Genomic DNA, 24,581 nt, shown 5'->3' with positions numbered 1-24,581 from the left:
GATTGCCATTCTTATGTCCAGCCTGCTTTGTGCGGTGTTGCTTGAAAACAAATGACAGATGACTTCCTAAATCCCTTACAACCATCATTTCCTCAAAATAGTACTGTTTGTGGCAGCACTTGACTTAAAAGCCCTCCCCATACACCATCTATTTGTTGCACACAGTGAAGCTAATCCTGGGCTAGCCCCCAGGTTTCTGCCTGCTTCATCAGCTTTCTGTGACAGGTAAAAGATGGAGAAAAACAGCTGTGTGTGTGGGGGGACAAAGGGGTTTTACTCCACAGAGGGGCTCCCTCCAGCCATGAGCAGGTGGAATCTTTATGTCCCATGATTAAAGAGGCCGACTTAAAGCCTATCTTACCACATGCAGCCCTGCTGGGAAGGGAAATGGAGCAGGCAGGGAAGTTTTTCTTATTCTTGAGTCTTGGTTTTGAAAGAAAAGAGTATTGGAGTTCCAAAAAATATGCTGGGGCGCTGAGGGGTGGTGGGGGAAAGTGGGGGGCCAGGGGGGAGAGGGCAAAGTCTTGCTGTTGGGGGTGGGGAGAATGAGGGCATAGCTGGACCTGTGTTGGTTGATCTCTCCACAAGATGGCGCCCCTACTTCTTAGTCTTTGCTTTTAGTTCCAGTCTTGAGGAAAAACTTGTTCAAATCATCATGGAACAAATGCAATCTTGACTTAGGATTCATAATTTATGAAGTTGACTTCATATGCTATCTCAAATCATGTGTTAGTGTGTTTCAGACAGAGCTGTTTTTATTGTGGTATCATTATTATTAATGTAGATGTGCCTCCCCCCCCCCCCCCCCCCCCCTTCCTCCTAGGCCCTGCTTCTGCCTCTGAGGCCCCACTCACTCTCCCAGGCATCAGGGAGGCAGCCTGGGGGGAGAGCAGTGATTCTCAAACTAGCTTGTGGTGCCAGACCAAGTTCATTAAAATTTCCAATGTTGTGGGCTGACATTATCATCAAATGAAACAAAAATGAGTAACTAGAAAAATTAAATTAAAAAGATACAAAATACAAGCCTGATGTTATTACTTGTAGTTACAACAGGTATAACATTACATTTTAATACATGTAATCAAAACAAAATAACATTGGAAAAAAGGTTTACTAGAACCACATGATTGTTCTTAAAAGTGCATGTATAGGAGGTTAATATAAGGAGTAACTGTTATACTTGTGAAGTTTTGTTGCCCTACAATCATAACTAATAGCAATTCCCTTGTATGAAGCTACTTGTATGCATGCTTTGAATTAACCCTGTTATAAAATGTTTTTTTAATTGTATTTTAAAAATTTTTTAATGTTTATTTATTTTTGAGAGACAGAGCGTGAGCAGGGGAGGGGCAGAGAGAGAATGAGAAACAGAATCTGATGCAGGCTCCAGGCTCTGAGCTGTCAGCATTGAGCCCAATGCAGGGCTCAAACCCACAAACTGTGAGATCATGACCTGGGCTGAAGTCAGACATTTAACCGACAGAGCCACCCAGGTGCCCCTAAAACTTTTTTTTATGTGTATTTATTTTGAGACAGAGCGTGAGTGAGCACCAGTGAGTGGGGGAGGGACAGAGAGAGAGGGAGGGAGAGAGAATCTCAATCAGGCTCTGTGCTAACAGTGCCACTGGACACGGGGCTGGATCCCATGAAACATGAGATCATGACCTGATTCGAAATCAAGGGTCGGATGCTTAACTGACTGAGCCATGCAGGTGCCCCAGTATAAAATGTTTTTACGTGAACACATTAGCTTGCTTCTTGCTTAATTTATCTAATCTAGGTTGGATTGATGCAATACCATTTATAGGAGATCATGTATTTCTCAACTGTTGCTATGTTTCATATTTATAACACTCATAAGAGAAAAACTGGGGTATAATGAAAGAAAAAAATTGCTTTGGAATAATTGAAAGGAAAGCTGTGACTTTATTTTTTTCATCCTCTCCCTGCTCCATGAAAAGTTACTTTTTCCTGTTGCGATGTGCCTTTCCCCAGTGTCCTTGTGCTTTTACCTCCAAGGGCCAGCACCTGTGACTCTCCCTGGGCAGTTGCTCCAGAGGGCAGGAAGTGTCTGGGAAAGCATGTCTCATCTCCCAGTGACCCTGCTCAGTGACCAGCAGGCACAGCTGTAGAAAGGCTCCAGCTTTTTTCCAGCTGGGACCACTCTAAGCATAACGAATCCTCCGGAGTTCTCCTGCAGAACCAGGTCCAAAGCCGTCCTCCATGGAAAAAGCCTTGCTTGCTTTCTTTCCCTTCTCTGTCCTGCTTTCCCCTCTTCCTTACCAGTTCTTTTTTGGGGAGCCCTTCCTTTTTTTTTAATGTGAAATTTATTGTCAAATTGGTTTCCATACAACACCCAGAGCTCATCCCAATAGGTGCCCACGGGGAGCCCTTCCTTAGGAACACACACGTGCACATGAATTGTTGTCCCAGTGTCTCCTTCCAAGGAAGCCAGCCTAAGGCAGTATCACATTTAGAGTATTTTAGAAATAGGCACGGCGGGCCATAAAAATATCTTTATGTATTTTAAATCTTTTGCTTTCAGGGATACTGATGTCCCATTATTGGTACATAATCCAAATGACCACTTTCGGAAATAAATCAACCTAATTTAACTTTCATGGCTTTTTAGAAATCAGAGAAGCCAGAGATATGTAATGTACCAATTACATATTTGGAAACCACGTATTTGGAAACACTTGTCATAGACACTCTCTGTTTTACATAGATCTGTGCATTTTTTTCCCCTCCTTGTTTTCAATTAATCTAAACCCAATTGTTTACCCTTAGAAAAGATAAACGTAAAAGCTTCCTCTCTCTAACAGCTTGAGGTGTGTTCAAGAGACATTTTAGAGTTTTCCCCCCTAGATATTTTTAAAAGAGCTGCATCCACATTAATCTGTTTTAGATGATACCCTCCCCCAGCACCATTCTGACGTGGTCACTTGTCATTTAGCTGTACTTGGAATTAAACCACATGACAAAACATAACAAATTCAGACTAATTTGGAGGAATGCTGCTATGAATTCATGAAAACAATTAAAGGGTATTAAAAATGGAGAGCACTTTTATTGCTGTAAGGTAAATGTGTGCTGTCTTGTCAACGATCCTTTATTACAGACACCTATTATGCACTAGGCATTTGCATTCTCTCATTTAGTTCTTACTACCACCCTGAAAATGAAGTATTTTTCTTCTCACTTTTTAAAGAACAGATGAGGCATCGAGAGATGAAACACCTTTCTTTTTTTTTTTAAGGCTTCCAATTAGTGAACAATAGAGCTGGCATTTGAATCTAGATCTTTCCACCAAGCCATGCTGCCTCTACAGTTCAACCAAATTAGCTAACTAAATATTAGTGTACCTCATCAGCTTTAAGGAAGGGTCAATAACTATGTGTAATTGACACACTCATTTAGTATGCAAACAGTATTGTTAACGTGCTGGTTACACTTTAAAGAAAAATAACAGTAATCTCCCTGGCCATCTTGTTTAACAACAATAGCTACTATTTACTGATTGTTTCAGGCATCTTACATTCATGTGTACTTTACTTAGATAAGAATTCCTAGGTGGGTATTATTAACGTTATATCATATTTGGGCAGATGGTGAAGCACAGAGACTTTCGATAATTTGTGCCGTGTCACATGGGTAGTAAAATGTGGGGTTTGGGCCCAGAAACCGGTGTGCTCAATGGCTATGCTCTTCACTGCTAACGCTTAGCTGAAACTGCCTTAGGTCACATGCAAAGGTGACTGCGAGGTGACCGCGGAATCGGTGGGTGGGAATAAGTAAGAACGAAGTTATGACTTCCTTAAAATACTTTGTTCCTCATTGATGCCCAAGCAGGTATAGAGAAAGAGGAAGCTAAGCCAGAGATATGACAGTGCTTGGCTTGATGTTAAAGGGATGCTTTTGTTCTTACTCCACCATTTCAGTTTTCTCACCAGCTTTGATCCCCTTCCTACTGTTCACCTGTAAACAAAACCACTGTTCCCCTTTTTTTTGGAGTGGGTTACTAAGAAACTCACAGGGTTCATCATAGCCAGGTGTTTCTCTGCACCTGGTGTGTCTGATCTTCAGAGCAAAGGGATTCATAGACAAACACAACAGGACTCGTTGTAGACTACACAATTAATCATTCTAGGTTTCTGATTTGCTCTTGAAACTTGCTATGTTCCTGTAATGGGAAAGAGAGCTCCATTTATCACACGGCACCTCGTGCTGCTCCTTGGCACCGTCCCCTGGGTCCTTCACCATCCCCAAACTTCGAAAACATCTGCTGTGGGTACCATGGCGGGGATTTCTTCACATTCTCTGCTATACTTGCCTTTTCAGCATCTCTGTTTAAGCTCTCCTTTTGTGACCAAAGACGGAAAGGCCAGTATTCTCTGTGGAGATGAACAATTAGCAAGTTCATTACTTATGGTGGCATTCATGGTTCTTTGCCAGAGATTACATTTTTGTATATGACATTTTGCCTGATGTTGTCAAAAGAGCACTGGACTGGGAATTAGCTTTGCTGGATTTTTGTCTTGGCTTTACCACGAATGATTTGTCTGGGCTTGGGTGAGCTGCTGCGCACCTCTCTCGACTTTTGGTACCTCATTTAATGATGAATCTAGATTAGATCAGTGCTTCTCTACCTTGGATGCACATTAGAGTCACATCAAATGCACAAAACTCTAATGCCCAGGTCATAATCCAGACCGACGACCTCAATCTCTGGAAGAGCAGGACCCCCTGGCACTGATATTCTTATTCAGGCTCCCCAGGAGACTGTTACATTGACTTAGGTTTGAGAACCACTAGCCTTGGTATAAGGATTCTTTAGTCTCTAAAGAGACATCTTTTTCTTAAGATGGGAGAATTAAGGGGTGCCTGGGTGGCTTAATCGGTTGAGCGCTGACTTTGACCCTGGTCATGATCTCGCAGTTGGTGGGTTTGAGCCCACGTCGGGCTCTGTGCTGACAGCTCAGAGCCTGGAGCCTGCTTCAGATTCTGGGTCTGCCTCTCTCTCTGTCCCTCCCCCTCTCATACTCTGTCTCTCTCTCTGTCTCTCAAATAAATAAACATTAAAAAAAAAGATGGGAGAATTAAGATCACATTTGTACAAAAAGGGAAGAGACAGTAGAGAGGGAAGTTTGGCGATACAGAAGAGGGTGAGTGGAGACACCTCTCCATCTTCGAGGAGGCAAAAGACCGAGTGCTATGATGGAAGGGTTGGCTTTACGTAAGAGCATGGAGAGTATGTTCCCAGGTGTGGAACCACACTGTATGGGTGCAGAAGTTGGTAGGTAGGTGGATGCAGCGGTAGAAACCTACAGAGGTTGTCTTTCTGGTTGCTCCAATTTTTCTTTAACATGAAGAAGAAAGGTCATCAGAAGGGATGGGAAAGAAGGTGTTGGGAGAGGTTTTAAGAGAGGGAAGGTGTGAAAGTCATCTATAAGAATGGAGAGTACATGCACTAGAGAAATGCGGTAGGACTGCCAGGGATAGTGAGAGTGTATTTGAGGTTGGTCAGTGATTGTGTGCATTTTGCTGATGGGGGTCCTGTCGAGTTTGGACAGTCTTTCTGACGACGGCCATAATCCCAACTAGTGGTTTCTGCTTGCATACTAGCTTCTGTGTTCGTCTAATCCTGGGTCAGTTGTTGCCTTTGAACTATCTGGAATGGCCACCCATTTTGCTTATTTTATCCAACTTTATTGAGATATAATTGATCTATAGCATTGTGTAAGTTTAAGGTGTACAATGTGTTGATTTGATACACTTATGTATTACAATATGATCACCCCTCTGTCACATCACATAATTTATGTGTGTGTGTGTGTGTGTGTGTGTGTGTGTGTGTGTGTGTGACATCTTCTTTATGCATTCATCTATTGACAATAATTTAGATCGTTTCTCTTCCTTGGCTTTGTGAATAGTGCTGCTGTAAACATGGGAGTTCAGACATCTTTTCAATGTCCTGTTTTTATTTTCTTTGGATATATATCCCAAACAGGAATTGATGGATCATATCATAGTTGTATTTTTAATTTTGGGGGAAACCTCCTTACCATTTTCTGTAGTGGCTCTACCAATTTACATTCCCACCAACAGTGCACAGGACTTCCCTTTTCTCCACATCCTTGCCAACACTTGTTATTTGTGTTTTTTTTTTTTTTTTTTTTTATGACAGCCTTTCTAATAGATGTGAAGGATATCTCATTGTGGTTTTGGTTTGCATTTCCCTGATGATGAGTGATGTTGAGTATTTTTTCATGTTATCTGTTGGCCACTTGGATGTCTTCTTTGGACCAGTATCTATTCGGTTCCTTGTTTATTTTTATTTATTTATTTTTCAACATTTGTTTATTTTTGGGACAGAGAGAGACAGAGCATGAACGGGGGAGGGGCAGAGAGAGAGGGAGACACAGAATCGGAAACAGGCTCCAGGCTCTGAGCCATCAGCCCAGAGCCTGACGCGGGGCTCGAACTCACGGACCGCGAGATCGTGACCTGGCTGAAGTTGGACGCTTAACCGACTGCGCCACCCAGGCGCCCCTCCTTGTTTATTTTTAAATTGGATTGTTTGTTTGTTTTTTTTTGCTATTGTATGATTTATATATTTTGTATATTAAGTATCAGATATGTGGTTTGCAAGCATTTTCTCCCATTCTATAGGCTGCCTTTTTAAAAAAAAAATTTTTTTTAACATTTATTTATTTTTGAGACAGAGAGAGACAGAGCACGAACAGGGGAGGGACAGAGAGAGAGGGAGACACAGAATCTGAAACAGGCTTCAGGCTCTGAGCTGTCAGCACAGAGCCTGACTCGGGGCTCGAACTCACAGATGGTGAGATAGTGACCTGATCCGAAGTCGGCCGCTTAACTGACTGAGCCACCCAGGCGCCCCCATAGGCTGCCTTTTCATTTTGTTGATTGTTTCCTTTGCTGTGCAGAAGGTTTTTAATTTGGTGTACTGCCATTTATTGATTTTTGCTTTTGTTCCTTGTGCTTTTGGTGTCATATCCAAAAAATCATTGCCAAGACCGATGTCAAAGAGGTTCTTCCTTATGTTTTCTTCTAGGAGTCTTGCTGTTTCAGGTCTATGTTTCAGTGTTCATTTCATTTCTACTTAATTTTTGTGAATGGTGTAAGGTAGGGATCCAATTTCATTTTTCTGCATGTGATCATCCAATTTTCCTAACAGCATTTATTGAAAAGACTATCCTTTCTCCATTGTGTATTCTTGACTCCTTTGTCAGATATTAGTTGACTGGTCATTCCTGTTAAATAATGCCTTAACCACTGGCCACTGCAGCTAGTTGCAATCTCCCTAGTGTTAGGGAGTGAGGTATGGCCTGGCTTCTGGCTTACCTGAGTTTCTGAGGACTCACTGTACTTTCCCCTAGAGACAGACAGTCAGAGCTGCCTTCTAGAAGGTGGTGAGCTACTGTGCCATACGAATGAAGGAGTTATAAAGGAATGGTTAGTGAATTTGAATCTTGTGCAAGAGATGCCTAGAGATCTTTTTCCTGATTGGAGCAAGACCATCATGGGACAACACAACGGTTTCCCCCTACTTTCCTTAGACCTGCAAGTGACATGGTGCATACAAATAGTAAAGTCATACCTCTAAGATTAGAAAATGTTTTAGTTAGATTAGGACAAATAGCTTTTGATTGTCTAAAAGTCACCTGAAGTGTTAAGTGGTGAATTAGGTCATCTAAAGTAATAGACTTTCAGACCAAGCTGAAGCAAGTGGCAAACTTCAGGAAAATTCAGCATCCATGACAGCATTTTTCTGAGATAGTGGAGACTGAATATATAAAATTTTTATCATATTCATTTTAGTGCCAATTCAAAAGGATTGGGAAACTAAGAGCCAGCAGGTGATTAAATGGGAGTATTCAGAGAGGATAAAATGGACTTTGTGTTCTTCATGTAGAATAGGTTCTACATAATATCTTTAGATTTTGGCATTGAAAAGTAGAAGGAAAGAGGCCCCACCATTAGTTTGGCAGATTTATCAAGCTGAGCTATGTCAATTGTATTATGCCGTTTCCAAGAAGACAGTAGAGCTTGTGAAATTTAACAGTGTCTGTCACCACTTGACATATTGGCTAAAACAAAAGCAGATTGAGGAAATGACTCACAATAGTTAATTGTTTCAATAGTCAGTCTTTCCCATCTGCACAGTGCGTTGAATTTGATGACATCTGATGGGAACTTTGTGGAAAATTAATGCACCAACTTGTTTTCAAGAAGCAAGCCCTCTCTTTGCTTTTTTAGTAGCTACATGTCAGTATCTGAAATCTCCATTTTATCTCTTTTTGGTTTAGGTAACACTGCAGTCTATCTTGACTTATCGAATACAAAAAGAAAAGCCTAACCATTTGTAAAAAAACAAAATCAGTCAATAATAATTCCAACTCTGTTTCTTCACTTGAAGAATGGATTAGGTACTTTGGCTTTGATAAATTCAAAAACAAAGGGAAAAATTGTTCACAAAGAACCAAATTCAGGATGATATATGCAGCAAACATTCATCTTCCATTATCACATGAATACATAGCACATCTGGCTGCAGAATCTATGATGCCACTCTACAATTTATCACGCTTTATGGGAAACCATTAGTTTACAACAGTTGCATTAATGTATAGCTCTGTGCTTTAAGTTCACCCTTGATAGATCTAGGTCTTTCACTGTGCTGAATTCCTTTGTAGACCCCACTTAAAAATCCAACTGACTTATCTGACCCGAAGAACAGCTTTATATTCTGAAGGTGTGGCTATCAAGTAAGAACATCAAGTTTCCTTTTTGGATATCTGCCAATGGGGATAAAGCTTAACTCCATGAAAGTTGATTCTTTTGGAGAGTATTTCTAGTATTTGTGTTCTTGTTGGACATCCACAAATGAGTCTACATTTCAGGTGCACTGGAAACCGCTATTTACAAAGAAGAAGGGATTAGGTCTGTCTGTTCCCTACAGATAGATTTCCTTGGTGCTACTTAAGATATCATTACTATCTTTTGGTAGTCATGGCAGAACTGTGATGTTTTTTGAACAGATTTGGTGTAAAGAATGAAGATGTCTTGTTTAATAAAGAACACAAAAATCTAAGAGGAGACTTCAAGACTTTCAAGAGTTGTGATAGGGAACAAAGAAACTTCTTTTCTACAGCTCAATAGGGCAAAACCCATAGTGCTAGCCCAGATCATTAGCAGGCTATGGCTCACAGTAACAAAGAACATTTCTTTTTTTTTTTTAATTTTTATTTTTTTATTTTTATTATTATTATTATTTTTTAATTTTTTTTTAACGTTTATTTATTTTTGAGACAGAGAGAGACAGAGCATGAACGGGGGAGGGTCAGAGAGAGAGGGAGACACAGAATCGGAAGCAGGCTCCAGGCTCTGGGCCATCATCAGCCCAGAGCCCGACAACGGGGCTCGAACTCACGGACCGTGAGATCGTGACCTGAGCTGAAGTCGGACGCTTAACCAACTGAGCCACCCAGGCGCCCCTTTTAAATTTTTAAATCTTTATTTATTTTTGAGAGAGAGAGAGAGAGGGAGACAGAATGTGAGCAGGGGAGGGGCAGAGAGAGAGGGAGACATAGAATCCGAAGCAAGCTCCAGGTTCCGAGCTGTCAGCACAGAGCCTGACGTGGGACTCGAACTTACAAACTGCGAGATCATGATCTGAGCTGAAGTTGAATGCTCAATTGACTGAGCCACCCAGGCGCCCCACAAAGAACATTTCAATAGGACATTCTAAGGAAATAGCTGCTCTGGGAGGAAATAATCTCCCCATATTTTCTCCTGGGAATTCTATTGGGTGTTGACATTTGGGAAAATTTGTTCCCGGTCTGAGGCAGCCTTTCTCAGTCTAAGAACATGTATTCCAGCTCACTGAAGATTACTGTAGCATTAGAAGTGTATTAATTTTTTGAATAGTTTGAACTTTCAGAGAAGGTGGGTGGAAAAGTGAAAGGCAGGATGTGGGGAGGATGATGTCCAGCATCCCTTTTGAATGCCTTGCCTCACTGAAGCATATTTGTATTTCCTGAATTGACAACTCAAAAGATCTAGAGTGATACACAGCACCTATCAGAAAGAATTTGCACACTCCCTGCTTTCTTTGCAGAGATCTCTAAATATATTGGTTCTGCCCCACCCAGGGAGGGCTGGTGTTCAGGGGCAGACTTGCAAAACTTGTAGCATCCCATCTTTGGATACACTGGTGACTCAGGCATCATCCTTCAGCCTAATCTGAAGAGCACACTGCTTGTTCTCTTCTGGTACAAAAGAGACCTTTTAGTTTATGTGGTCTCCATCTAAAACTGTCACAAAGTAGAAACCATGAATCAGAAGGAGCATTAGTGAAATAATTTTGCTCATGTAGACGGATGAGAGCTGAACTTTTTTTCTTGCTGTATCTATGAATTCCAGTTCATATTTCTTCATGTGAAAGTGGATTTTTTCCTCCTGGATTTATGTTAAGCTGAGCAAGCAGTTCTGGTGAAATTAAGCCCACATATAAACAATAGATTCGGACAGCTCAATTTTGGTCCTGAATGCCATTAGAATTTTTCCCCCTCCTCTACTTTATTACAATTTCTGATTCTTTGCTTCTTATAACCCACTTTTTATATTGAATATCACATTGTGTATGGGTATGCCAAATTGGTATTGGTATATCCTGATTGCCTTACTTGGGAAAAGTGCTGAATTCAAGTTTGAAATGTTTGCACTTAACCGAACTTTAGGAAAAGAAGAAAAAAGAAGAGAGTATTTAAAACCCAGAAATGATTTTCTTTGCTGTGGTAAGCAACATCTTGAGTCTTAACCAACAGTTAGAATAGATTTACAATCTGCATGAAATGTATAAATGAGATGAAGTTAGAGGAGACCAATAGTACGTTCTGAGCAATTTCCAAAGAGTTATAGGAAGCATGAGTGACTTAACTCCTGAAATGTGTGGTCAGATATAATATTTAATTAAAAACTTGTGAGGGCAGAAGAAGTGTTGTGGAAGGCACTCAGGAGATGCCAAGAAGTATATTGATATTTTTACAGGTGCAATCTCATTGAACCCTCACATCAGTACTGTGAAGTACATACTGGGATTCCCATTCCAAAGATGAGGACAGTGGAGTTCAGAAAGCCTATTCAGGTTGCTTACAGTTTTAGAACCATAATTTGAATCCAGATCTTTCAGATTTTGAAACCATTTGTACAGCAGTAGAAGCTTGTCTGGGCTCTGTGTATTCTCTTCACAAGGAGACGTCAAGGAACATTGAGCAAAAGGTAGTATTACCAACAAACAAAAACCAAAACTGACACATGGATGCTAAGGAAGGAGGCAGCTCCCTCTGTAGGGTTGGAAAAGATCATGAATCCAAGAAGAGGTCACAATGAGGCAAAAAATGAAGAAACTTGGGAGATTCTTATAAAAAAAAAATTGCAGGGCCCCAAAATGGTGTAGAAGTTTAAAGGAATATGTAACATGGCTCTTTGCCTCCAGGACAAAGAAATAACATCAGTCATGGCCAGGAGTAAAACTAGGCAGAGAGTTTAGAAGATGTGAACAGCAAGTGGTAAAGTTACTAAGGGGAACTGGGCATAGAAATGCCTGGGATCCGTGATTTGGGGGAGGGGTAGAATGTAATAATAATTTCTCAAGCACTGTTAATTATATAATCCCTTTACTTCATAGAACTCAGTATTTTTTTGTCTATACAATACTTCAATTTTAGAGTATCAGTGAAACACAGGGGAAAAGATGGATTTTCCTGGGTGGCAATCAGAGTATACTTAGAGTTCATAGTTTTCAGGCTCAGACCTTGGAAATCTCGTACCGCAGATAACCCTTTCTCCATTGCCAACACATTCGTCCATACTTTGTTTTATTTTTGGAAACCATAAACTCACTTGTCTCAATGTGACATGACTTCCTCCCAAAATCCCTAATGAATTTAGCTATTTTAAAAGAAAGGCTGTGGCAGAATAGGCCGAGATATGTGGGGGCTATTGGTGAAAGCTAGAGAATATTTATGGAAGTGCGGGCTGTGCTTATTCTGTGTTCAGGGAAAGGACTGGCCCACAAGGAATGAGGAAGCATGCTTAAAATACTGCCTTTAATATATTACGAACAGGGAACTAACTTTTCCTTAGTGTATCTCTTATTGTTCCATTTCTTTTCCTTGCTCAATAAATACAAGGAAAAAAAAGCATTGCTTTTACGTTTTAATTTCCCAGCAGCACTCTGTATTGGAGGCAGTAATTAATGAAAATTATAGGCTAAACATTTTACAGTTTGCATTAAGTGCTTTATCCATGTTTTGTTAAAGAATCTCATTCTACCTAGAGATAGTGAGTGAGTGTGTATTAGGGGGGAACACACATGCTAGCATCCCTCTTGAAGTTGTCCCCAACCAACCCTGTATGGTGGTATCTAAAATATGGGGTCCTATGTCAAAGAGATTGTTTCCCTAGTCCTACAACATGACTTTAAATGTAATACTCACCTTCTAAGATGCCTTAGTTACCAGATCCATCCATATTTCAAAAAAGAAATAATCCAGACCACGCGTTCTACTAACAAAATTAAATATTGTCAAGCTGTTTAAAAAAAATCTTGAAAACATGATCAGGACATGGTAAACAATATTTTTAGCCTAGCTCGTGTTATTATGTTATATAATAAAATTGTATTTTCTTCCAATCTTTCCATTTTATAATTGAGCACAACAACAAAGAATATTGAATTGGGCTAGTTTGACCTCGAAAAATGAAATCTGTATCCTCATTTAGAAGTGAATACACTTTTTAAAGAGTAGAGGATATTTTGCCTAGAGAAATTGAATGAGAAGCATAGAATAAATAGTGATTTCCCAAACTTTTCCCAGGCTAATTCAAATGTTAGAGTCTTAGGCTGAAATAAGTTAGAGGCCTTATGATCACCATGCCATGAAATAAAATATAAAGTTATTTGCTGAAAGGTATTAAAATAAATGAAAGGATTTGTGGTGTAAGAAAAAGGAAATAGAGGCAGGTAGGGAAAGAGTGGGTCATAAAATACACAATTATAATTGCATAGCTGTACTTTCTAGTAGACACTCTAATTTAAAAATATAGTGATCAATTTAACATAGCAAAAAATTTTAGGCATCTATTGGCAATAGGAAGATACAGTAAGAAGAGTAAGACCTGTATCTCCTCTCAGGGCAACTATATAGTCTAGGGCATGTCTTTGTGTGTATGTGTGCATGTAGTAGGATGTGGGCAAAACATGGAGTAAGTGAGTGGGGTGTGGGGAGATTATTACAAATCTAAAAATAGCATGTTACAGGATAGCAAGTTACCTGCTGCAGGAGATCATACCAACTATGTCAGTAAGGGCCATACCAGAGTCAGAACTCAGAAAAGAAAAAAGGCCTGGGAGAGCAAAGGCTATGTCTGGAGACAAGATCAGGTACCTTAAGCTCCCTAGGTTATCCAACAGTTCTGGCGAATGAAGTACATCTTACCCAGACGGCTTTAATGGGTTGAATGTCTACACGCTGGCTTGTTCTAGGTAATGTCCTTTGTGCCATCCTCCAAGAATGATTTTCATTAAAATGAATTTGAGATTAGGGTACACAGCATACACACTAATCATTATCGAGAGGCAGTGTGGAAGTGGTTAAATGCATATGGATGAGAAAAATGTCTTAAAACTCAACATCAAGACAACTTGGCATTATCAGGATTATTGACAGATGAAACACTCAGTCAATCACATGTTAGAAAATGGAAGTTTTCATCTGATAACCACTTCTTACTAGCAGGAGTATCTGGACAAGTAACAATCTCTCTGAACTTAGTTTCTTCATCTGTAAAATTCTTGTCTTCTAGAGTTTTTGTAAAGATCACATAACATCTTTTGTGTGAAAGCCTTTGCAAACCACAATTTTCTATAAAAATGTAAGTTGTGAGGAGAGATGAATATACTAAATGGAGGGTTTTAGGGAGAGAAATCCCATCACTGTGTGGAAGCTATACTGTAGAGGACAGAGGCACATGGTGGGAAGTAGGTCTGTCAAACAAGAAACAAGACTTGGCCAACAAATGATCTTGCTACAAAAATAGATTCCTACCCAAAAATACTTGTTGGGAAGGGAATTCCTTCCCACCACCTTTCCTTATTCCTATAACTTATGGACAGAAATGGCTTCCATTACTCAAAGAGTTGGGAGTATTTATTACAGATGGTGTTAATGAGACATGTTTAAGTGGTTGGATTGGTACAGTTTCCTGCATGTAATGGGTTATTATATATGTATTTTTTCCTTTGAGATAATTGTTGAGCCTATGCCATATTTCAAAAGCCAAGTTAATTTAGGTCAATGAAAAGAGAATTTATTTCCAGTCTATTACCATCTAATCCCTAATTAAATCAAAGAATAAGGAACTGAGTGATCCAGGCAGATCATTTGTCTCTTGGCAAAAGTTAATCCAGTCAATATAAAGAAAAGAGAAATGATTGTTTCCAAATACCTAGTAGATTCTTGTGGCCATTTATTGCCTAGGCATGGAGGAATATAGGTCTTATTGAGAGAAGCTCTGAGCTTTAAAGAAAAGCTTTGAAATCTAAGCTGTCAGGCATTTTATGGTAAGAGATGGAAAGACTGGCCATCTCAGTGTTCAGGAAAGAAAAAAATATCCCCTGAGGTATGGAAGGAATAAATGCTCCATGACTTACATATCATCTCTACAGGTTTCTTCCCTTCAAGTCATGGCCTATTTCATGGCCCATTTCCCTTTATTTTGAGAATTTTTTTTCTTGATTACAAAAGATTTCAAAGATAATTGGAAAATACAGAAAAGTACAAAGAAGAAAATAAAAATCATTTAAAATTATTTAGTCATCTCCACTTAGAGATAATAGTAATAACCTCCCAGGTTATTTTTCTTTGGCTATGTGTGTGTATGTATGTGTTTGTGTTTATGTATATAAGGCATGTGTGTGTGTGGCGGGGTATGTTACAAAATTGAGAACAGAGTTATATGTAGTTCTCTTTTTGCTAATTAAAATGTATTTTAAATATTTTCCCATGCCATTAAAATGTCTTTATAATATTTTAAATTCTGTATAATATTCCCTTCTGTGGATATGTGGCAACTTATTGAAATACTCCCTTATTGTTTTGCATTCAGAATGTCCCTGCATTTTCTGTCCCCCCCCCAATCCAAAGGGATACCTCAAAAGATATCTTTGCAGCCATTTATTTATGTGCACTTCTGATTATTTCCTTAGTATACATTTCTATAATTGTTGGATCAAAGGAAAGGCATGCATTACATTTTTGTTTTTGATCTCTATAAACTAGGGACTATATGAGGAATCACCTTCTTAATCTGCAGTGAGCATGCTCAGTGTCTGAGGTGGAAAGGAGGAGGTTGGGGGTTCCACAGAAAGCAGGTTCTGGCTGGTCCTGGGTGACAGTTACTGGTTCAGAATGTGGAAGTACCATCCTCCAATTGTAACGGACCAGACTGCCTTGCTCTACACGGGCAGCTTCAGAGGATAGTTGGATATTTGTAATATTGGAGGAATGGTCAAGAGACACCTGGGCTATCCTAGGCTAATGTCATTTTAACTTTAAAAGTCAAGTAGAGCCAATAAAAAAGATGCATGGGGAGTGTACTTCTTATTAGTTGTTCATGCTGTTTGCCTAGGTCTCGCAAAGCTAGTTGTTCAACGTACCAGTGAACTTTCTCAGTAAAATCAAGTGGGATGGAGGTGGGGTGAGGAAGAGGACTCAGTAGGCTTGTGAAAAAAGAAGCTGTTGGACTTCAAGATTGGCATCAGTTGTTTGTGAGACATATCTGTTGTCTGCAGAGGTTGATCTCTTCCACTACCCAAACCAGTTAACTCCATTTCTATTGGTGCCTGTGTCTGTCTCCTTAGCTAGAAATTTGGTCAAGATTCGTCACCAATCTCCTCTATCCTCTTAAGTCTGAAATGCGCCAAGGCCTGTAATTTTGCTCTACTTGGAATGTCTCTCATCTTCCTTTCCTCCATTCCTTCCTTCCACTTCCATTCCTACTACTGTCACTCTTTTCCAGCTTTCAGCACAGATCTGCAATTCTGGTATCACTTCAGACTCCACAGTTTCTCCCCTACTCCCTGCTGCTTTCAGTTTACTATTCCCATGACACCTCTTAACTGTTTCCCTCAAAGAGCCTGAAACTATTGCAAATAGCTTGTCTGTAGACTCTGAGCTCTTTTTCAAGATCAGGGCTTTACCTTACTCATCTTTGTAGCTCCAATGTTTAGGAAATTGGTCGTCACCTAAACCAGTTTTAGCCTGGAAGCAACCCCATAGCATTTTTGAAAGGGACACTGCAGCCCAGGGAAGGAAAGTAATCTGCCTGAGGCTACATAGCTAGTAAGTGTCAGAGTGAGGATTCAGTCCTGGGCAGGTCTGTTTTTCCCCAAACTACATGAACTAAGCTGCACCTGGCCATACTTCCATTGTCAGGAGTCTGAGACCTCCTCAGTCAAGCTGTCTTACTGTACTTCTAGCCCTTTTCTGTACTGAATGCTATGTCATGGGATATCACCTGCCACAAGAAATATATTTGAGCAGGTTAGGGGTGGAGACGAGGGGGAGGGCAGGTTGATAAAGACCAAGAGAATTTTTTTGGGAGAAGGTGCATCTTAAGCTAGGCCTTGAAGGTTGAAATAGAGTTTGGTCTCAGCAGGAGACCAGGGCAGAGGCATCCCATATCATGGGAATAGACAGCAAAGGCCCTGAGACAGAAATGAATCAGTAGTGCTCTGAACAATGAAGACATTGGCCTATTTGTAGAAAGTTTTCATATAGTCTTGTTGGAAACAGCCTTCCCTTAAAGTACTGGTTTTATTAGTACCCTGGAAATAAACCCCATGATTTCATAGATTGAAGTGCTAAGAATTGCAGAGAAATTGACCTCTTTCTGTATGGGGACAACAGAGAGAAGAAAGCTCATTTGGGTGTGGCATTCCTTCACTTCAGATTTCAAACTGGATCGGATCATGAATCTCTCTGGCAAGTCCTAGAGCACAGGAACCAACCAGCTTTGTAATCTTAACATGGCTTCAGTTTTTATGATAACTTTTGACCTTCAGAAAAAATTTCACCCCCAAGTTTAGGAAATCTGAAACATAATATGGATTGGAGGTGGTTTGAATGTACTTTCGAAGAGTATTTTTTTACTGGCCAATAAACTCCTCTGTGACTACAAGTATGTTGTTGAAAGGGACCTGGCTGATGGCAAACAGTAACATGAGGGAAACTTAAAACTGGAGATGATGATCAAATGTAAATCAATGTCCGGATTATTTCAAAAGTAGTAGTCAAGTAAAAAAAAAAAAAGCTGACAAGAAGATAAAATTACATTTTAGTAAAAAAAATCATTAGAAATCTCATTTTTGATATTTGCTTTTCCAAACTTAGAATAAGGAACCAAGGAAAGCAAATCTATTAGCTTTTAAGTTACACTACATGAATGTGTGCACAGTGGATTAAGAGAGTATTTTGAACTTCTGCTTCTGTGAACATCTGAAGGGGTCAGGGAGGATGTTATATGTTTCTTCCCATCCCCATCCTGGCCCCAAATGTCTCCTCCTCTGGGATTCCTGCTATACAATTTATTTCAGGTGTTTAGCTCTGTCCTCCAAATTTTCAACAGCCAAAGTGAGAGCAGAATATATGGGAAGTATGTATCTCAGCCCTAACCCTCAGTCTCCTCCTGAAGGAGGACCAGCTGATTAGCTGCCACATCACACAAGTGACTAGTATGCCCAGAGATCATAGTTTCCCAACTCTGATATCAACAGTGGAGGCAGGTCTTTGCTGAGAAGGGCTCCTTCTTAAGGGGCCTCACTGCAGTTGGTTTAGAATCTTTAGGCCTAAAGAGGTTCCACAGAGGGAGAAAGGCCCAACTGTCAAGACCTCACTTGAACAATCCACATGGCTTTTTGCCTTTCTGAAGAAGCAGATCTTTCTGAGCTCTTCTTCCTTCTCAGCCATCCTCCGTGAAGCCATCTTTCCCAGGATGATGAGCACATGACTTACTCAGTGTTCTTGACCCAGTCCTGGTCAGTCTTGTGTGCTTACTCTGTCTTGATGTGGTAACCAGTTTATAACTAACTGGCCCTTGACAGCCTGTGCTGCTTTCCATCTGGGAGACCTGTTAGGACATTCCTCATCCTGACAGGGCTTCAGGCTGCCCCAAACGGTGATGACTGAGATTAGGTAATGGCTGCCTTCACTTTGGGGTTAGTTGCCGCTCACTTACCCTCCATCAGAGCTCTTACTCAAGAGAAGGAGCTGAGATTAGGGTTTGGTTTAGAGATTCCTTCCCTCCTTCCTAAAGGACAATCAGGTCTAAAAAGTCCTACCTCTTAAGACAGTAATGGGAGCTGGTGTTATGAAGGTCACAATAGAGATACAACAGGAATGAAAGAGTCCCAGCACCCTCTGTCATTAGACTCTCAAAGTAGGGCTTGTGTCATGTTCAGGATTGAATATACAGCACCAGCATAGCATCTGATACAGAGAAGGCTTTCAAGGAATATTTATTGCATATAAACATTAAAAATGTGCATATGGGGGACCCTCCTAGTGACTCTTATGATCTGGGCATTTTCAGTGGACAATACTATTAATTATGCAGTCATTATTTTAGTACCCTCTTCATTGCCCTTCAGCCATGGGGGTTAAGCCTGGAACTACTTAGTTTTTTGGAGTTCACAGTTAATAGCCGAGCCCCAAGTCAGCTACTGCTCATAGTAGATGACTCATTGTGTTCCTCTCATTACTTATCCTTGTGTCCACATTGCAATAACAGGTTACTGATTTGTTTCCTTATCTTTGTGTACCCTTAATGTTCCCCATCACCATATGATCTGCCAGGATCTTCTTACATCCTTGGTGTATGTGTGGGAGTCTTGACCCTGGGCCTCAGATGCCGTAGCTGAGTGTGCTCCCCTTGCTGCCCAGGCTGCCAGTCTCCCATGGTGCAATGCTCCGCCCTCATGCTGGCTCATTCACCTGTGGCTGGACACTGGGCCTGTCTTATGATTATGTCTCTGAGTACTGCATATAGCTGGGAAATTCTTATATTGTGTTTTCTTCCCACAGCTGGTCTGGCTCCCATATTCTGGCTTCCCTTATCAGGTCCACCCTGCTGCTGACTGAGTCTTATTCCTGAGAAAGAGCATATTACCTGTGTCCTGATGTACCCCTTTTAGTATTTCTGCCATATTCTGATTCAGAAACTGCTTTGTCCCCTTTTTCAACTTAATTTTACACATGGTTCTGGATCACTAAGAAATACTGTTTTCTCAAAGACTGACCCTAACCTTGGGCAGAAATTCCAGGTTTTGGAAGAAGTTTAACATTGTATATGGGGCTGTGTATCTTTTTGTGGAGGTCACATGTCTTTGGATATGGACTTAAATTGTGTGAACTTTGTGTGTGTGTGTGTGTGTGTGTGTGTGTGTGTGTGTGAGAGAGAGAGAGAGAGAGAGAAAGAGAGAGAGAGACACTCCTTTTGTAGTGTTTTCTGAAAAGCATTTCTCTAAACAGAACAAGAAGAACAAGAATGGATAGGAAGAAGATTAGCCTTTATTTACATCCTCCAGTTATGTGAAGAAACATCATATATCATGTTGTTTAGATGGTCCACCTTTCCCATGTGATATTTTTCTGGCCTTTATTCTTGGCCTCCTAGTGAACTCAAGGTCAGAATAAAAATGACCATCATGACTGTATAAAACTTCATAGCAGTAGAGAAACAGGAATTTAAAAAGATAATGTAGTGTCGTGTCTGATGAAAAGAGCTTAAAGAGTGATTCCATTTGTGTATTACATGCTGTGTGTCTACAAAAAATGGCACAAGGTTTTAATTTTTCTTTAATGTTTAATTTTAATTTTTGAGAGAGAGACACACAGAGCATGGGTGGGGGAGGGGCAGAGAGAGAGGGAGACACGGAATCTGAAGCAGGCTCCAGGCTCCAAGCTGTCAGCACAGAGCCTGACGTGGGGCTGGAACCCACTGAGATCATGACCTGAGCTGAAGTCGGATCCCTAACTGACTGAGCCACCCAGGTTCCCCAAAATGGCACAGGATTTAAAAAACTAGCTATCCTGTATTAGGAAGAAACATTTTCCTGTTTTGCTTTACTTCGTTTCCAGGTAGAGAGAAAGGAGTTGATTTAGTTCAGTACAACATTTGGATGCTCTTCCTAACCTTAAATTTGTGTTAAATAATAGCTGTATGAATATTCTGTTGCAGCTGACCTTTTGGGATTGCTTTTCCCTAGTGAATATTTTTTCTAATTTTCTTTATGTGCATTTTACACTGGGTTGCAGAAGGGATGGAATTTAATTGTTCTATTTGTATTTTATCCATTCACTTTCATAGCTAGGGCAAAGGGGTGTATTTTGAATAACTCTAGGAAGTAATTTATAACTACTGCTGATATTGATGAAATACAATTGTAGCATATACACCTTTGTGTGAATATGCCTGTAGGAAGGATCAATGCGTCCACCTGGGAGGGTTGGTATGAATGTGTCTCTCCTCCTCTTTAGCTGTCTTTTGCTATATTAAAAATCCTGCTTTGGGGTTTCCTGCCCTTTTCTGCATTTTAAGCATAGCCGATGGAAGTGGGTGGGAGGCACAAAAATTACCAAGCTTAGAACTAACTCCACAGTTGTGGGGTCTGAGACAGACTTTTGCCCTATGGTATATAGAACAAATAGCGATATCGTGGGAAAGTAGTTGGCAATATAGCAAAGGTAGAGTGTGGATCTGTTTGGGTATGGGCTTAAAGGTTGGATAGAGGCATAGAGGCTTTGTTTTTGAAGTCTTTCACTGTTAGAAATAACCTTACAGAAGGCCAGACAGCAACGTCCTTTGGTTGACATTCTGGGTTAGAAACTTTAAGAGACTTTTTTCTCTGTGAATGAGATTGGAGTGGTTTTATTGTGGTTGTTGGCAGGAGACCAATAATACAATACAGTTAAATGAAGACTAACTTGTTTTAGGTCTTCCCAGCACAGTTTTGGAAACCAGTGGTCTAAGAAATGGATGCTGGGTGATAAAGCATGTCCCAAACTCTTCCCACCTCCAGCACTCACTGAATAACTTACTAAATAAAAAAAATTAATAGGCATAAGCTTGTGTTAAGGAAGAGCAGTTCCTAAGAATGTGTGGTACCCAAAGTCACATTTTGTTTTGAGTGTGCTTATTTCCATGACCAGATGGAATATTCTCAGTGACTTTATTCACTAGCTTGGGTTTCACATGCCCATTTTGAGGTGATGTTCCCCTGGGGGAGCCACTGTGATTTAGCCATATTTAAAATAGAATATGCCACTGCAAATATTTGGCATTTCTGTTAAGGATGAGTGAGACCATGGATACCACATTGTCTCAATGCTTCCAGGGGAGGATTTTCTTTTCCGTATCACATACTGAAGTGTTAACAGTGAGTTCACTATCTGCCAGAGCAGAGCACAACTTAACGCGGGATGAGTAAAGACAGAACACATCCATTCTCATCTTAAGGCCAGGTCTTTGCTGTGGGTGGACCTCCCTGAACAGAGGAAAGGGCAGGAGTCAGGCTCCTCAAATGGAGTGCTGAATTTGGTGGTATCAATGAAGTGCTTGGGGGAAGTCAGAGGAGGGAAAATTGAATATGGACTTGGGATAGATCAAATCGGTCTGGGAGAGGAAAAGGTCCCAATTGGACTTAATGCAGTAAATGTCAAGGAAAAGGAAGGGAGAAAATTTATTTTGCTTCAGCAACAAGATAAAGATGTTCAAATAAAGAGATCAGGAGGTCCAAGGAGGGCGGGGAGCGCTGGGAGGAAATAGGATCAAAGTCAAAGGAGGTTAGATCTAATGTCTTGGGTATTGGGTCCCCCTGCAGGTGTCTAAACAGGATCCTTGTGTGCTGCACATGACATTTCATAAATAAAATACTAACTTACTGCAAAGATACTTTGATTAGATAGATCTTCATCAGGGTAATTATTTCTGCTATATGGTGGTTTTTGTTTCAATATACATGTTAAAAACATAAGAAGAAAACTTAATGTGTGACATTTTGATTGTTGTCCAAGTAAAATCGAGGAGAAAATGTTTCCTAAGTCCCAAGATTTCCTTTTCCTCAGTGTCTCTTATCTATACTCTCTTCCTTTGTAGCCAGGTCACCTTCTTAATCCCTCACTGTTCCCTTTCCTGTAACATCCTTCTCCTTGGAAAGGGATGCAACATCTGTCACAGAAACATGAATGTGTTATTCGATGCAATCCCAATCAAAATTGCACCAGCATTCTTCTTGAAACTAGAACAAGCAATTCTAAAATTCATATGGAACCACGAAAGGCCCCGAATAGCCAAAGTAATTTTGAAGAAGAAGACCAAAGCAGGAGGCATCACAGACTTTAGCCTCTACTACAAAGCTGTAATCATCAAGACAGCATGGTATTGGCACAAAAACAGACACATAGACCAATGGAATAGAATAGAAACCCCAGAACTAGACCCACAAACGTATGGCCAACTCATCTTTGACAAAGCAGGAAAGAACATCCAATGGAAAAAAGACAGCCTCTTTAACAAATGGTGCTGGGAGAACTGGACAGCAACATGCAGAAGGTTGAAACTAGACCACTTTCTGACACCATTCACAAAAATAAACTCAAAATGGATAAAGGACCTGAATGTGAGACAGGAAACCACCAAAACCCTAGAGGAGAAAGCAGGAAAAGACCTCTCTGACCTTGGCCGTAGCAATCTCTTACTCGACACATCCCCAAAGGCAAGGGAATTAAAAGCAAAAATGAATTACTGGGACCTTATGAAGATAAAAAGCTTCTGCACAGCAAAGGAAACAACCAACAAAACTAAAAGACAACCAATGGAATGGGAAAAGATATTTGCAAATGATATATTGGACAAAGGGCTAGTATCTAAAATCTATAAAGAGCTCACCAAACTCCACACCCGAAAAACAAATAACCCAGTGAAGAAATGGGCAGAAAACATGAATAGACACTTCTCTAAAGAAGACATCCGGATGGTCAACAGGCACATGAAAAGATGCTCAACGTCGCTCCTCATCAGGGAAATACAAATCAAAACCACACTCAGATATCACCTCACGCCAGTCAGAGTGGCCAAAATGAACAAATCAGGAGGCTATAGATGCTGGAGAGGATGTGGAGAAACGGGAACCCTCTTGCACTGTTGGTGGGAATGCAAATTGGTGCAGCCACTCTGGAAAACAGTGTGGAGGTTCCTCAGAAAATTAAAAATAGACCTACCCTATGACCCAGCAGTAGCACTGCTAGGAATTTACCCAAGGAATACAGGAGTACTGATGCATAGGGTCACTTGTACCCCAATGTTTATAGCAGCACTCTCAACAATAGCCAAATTATGGAAAGAGCCTAAATGTCCATCAACTGATGAATGGATAAAGAAATTGTGGTTTATATACACAATGGAGTACTACATGGCAATGAGAAAGAACGAAATATGGCCCTTTGTAGCAACGTGGATGGACCTGGAAAGTGTGATGCTAAGTGAAATAAGCCATACAGAGAAAGACAGATCCCATATGTTTTCACTCTTATGTGGATCCTGAGAAACTTAACAGAAACCCATGGGGAAGGGGAAGGAAGAAAAAAAGAGGTTAGAGTGGGAGAGAGCCAAACCATAAGAGACTCTTAAAAACTGAGAACAAACTGAGGGTTGATGGGGGGTGGGAGGGAGAGGAGGGTGGGTGATGGGTATTGAAGAGGGCACCTTTTGGGATGAGCACTGGGTGTTGTATGGAAACAAATTTGACAATAAATTTCATATATTGAAAAAAAAAAAAAAGAAACATGAATGTGTTTAACCAAGGACCTCTTATCCCAGAAGCTTGATCTCTCATGGAAGAATAACAAGCCTTGTTACATGTCAAGGAATGTCACTCACTGGGAATGTGGGGAGCTAGAGATGTAAGTGGGTCAGGGCCCTTTTCCAGAAACTAGGAATCATCCCAAGTGTGTGGCCTTCCCATCTGTACTCCCTACTTTTACTCATGCCAGTGTCAGTGTGCTATTATAAATGAATTTGTCCTCCTTTGTTTTTTTCTTCCAAGGCTGAGACTTTAGATTTGTAGGTGGAATATATTTCCTACCAAGGCTATAAGAATCAGAAACTTCTTTGGGGCTCTTTCACTGGAAACTGTTTCTGTTCACAGACCAGGCCCAGACATGAGATAGTTGGGCCCTTTTAGGTACAAGAGGCCTGTGATGAGCAACTTTCAATGACCTGTCCACTGGACACACAATCGTGAACAGATTAATGAAAACACTTAAGGAACTACACTAGCAGCTGATGAATAAGACATGGTTCATGCCCTAAGTGTTTAGTAATGCAGATCTTAGACACAGAAACCAACAGCTTAATGCAGAAATCCTCTCTTGGCATCCCTGATGCCGGTTACTGATTTTGCTTGAGTCCCTTCCCACAACCCTCTCTTTGGC

General features: G+C 40.5%; 1 long non-coding RNA gene across 3 annotated transcripts; it reads right to left on the bottom strand.

Moving 5' to 3' along the window:
- Window positions 1-1,906: 1,906 nt before the first annotated feature.
- LOC123593038 lies at window positions 1,907-20,010 on the bottom strand. 3 transcript variants are annotated; one of them, XR_006710071.1, is made up of 2 exons: window positions 15,391-20,010; window positions 1,907-4,394 (listed from the first exon to the last, which is right to left on the bottom strand). It is a non-coding gene; the product is annotated as an uncharacterized LOC123593038 (long non-coding RNA). The 3 variants fall into 3 exon arrangements; XR_006710073.1 differs by lacking the exon at window positions 15,391-20,010 and adding an exon at window positions 12,528-15,384; XR_006710072.1 differs by lacking the exon at window positions 15,391-20,010 and adding an exon at window positions 11,183-12,517.
- Between the last annotated feature and the right edge of the window lie 4,571 nt (window positions 20,011-24,581).

The sequence above is a fragment of the Leopardus geoffroyi genome, chromosome D4 (genome assembly GCF_018350155.1).
Source record: "Leopardus geoffroyi isolate Oge1 chromosome D4, O.geoffroyi_Oge1_pat1.0, whole genome shotgun sequence".
Lineage (NCBI taxonomy): Eukaryota > Metazoa > Chordata > Mammalia > Carnivora > Felidae > Leopardus > Leopardus geoffroyi.
Note: the sequence above shows the minus strand (reverse complement) of the source record. Positions and strands in the feature narration are given on the sequence as shown.